This window comes from Rhincodon typus, chromosome 31, assembly GCF_021869965.1.
Source record: "Rhincodon typus isolate 14 chromosome 31, sRhiTyp1.1, whole genome shotgun sequence".
NCBI lineage: Eukaryota > Metazoa > Chordata > Chondrichthyes > Orectolobiformes > Rhincodontidae > Rhincodon > Rhincodon typus.
This window is the reverse complement of record NC_063362.1, coordinates 26838762-26839196: the sequence shown is the minus strand read 5'-3', so window position 1 is coordinate 26839196 and position 435 is coordinate 26838762. Positions and strand designations below refer to the sequence as shown.

The 435-nt window shown below is 49.9% G+C and overlaps 1 protein-coding gene across 1 annotated transcript in view; it reads left to right on the top strand.

Annotated features, from left to right (window-relative positions):
* Window positions 1–435, top strand: part of c31h1orf50 (chromosome 31 C1orf50 homolog) — a 22901-nt gene that overhangs the window by 405 nt on the left and 22061 nt on the right. The gene's annotated exons all lie outside the window — the stretch shown is intronic.

The following is a 435-nucleotide window of genomic DNA, read 5'->3' as shown; positions in this document are numbered from 1 at the left end:
CACACACAGACAGCACCAATACTCCCCGTGTTCACACACACAGACAGTACCAATACTCCCCATGTTCACATACACAGACAGTGCTAATACTCCCCGTGTTCACACACACAGACAGCACCAATACTCCCCGTGTTTACACACAGACAGTGCTAACACTCCCCGTGTTCTCACACGGACAGCACTAACACTTCATGTGTTCACACACAGACAGCACTAACACTCCCCGTGTTCGCACAGAGATACAGCACTAACACTCCTCGTGTTCACACAGAGACACAGCGCTAATACTCCCCGTGTTCACACACAGACAGCAGTAACACTTTCTGTGTTCACACACAGACAGCGCTAACACTCTCCGTGTTCACACACACAGACAGTGCTAATACTCCCCGTGTTCACACACAGACAGCACTAACACTTCCTGTGTTCACACAC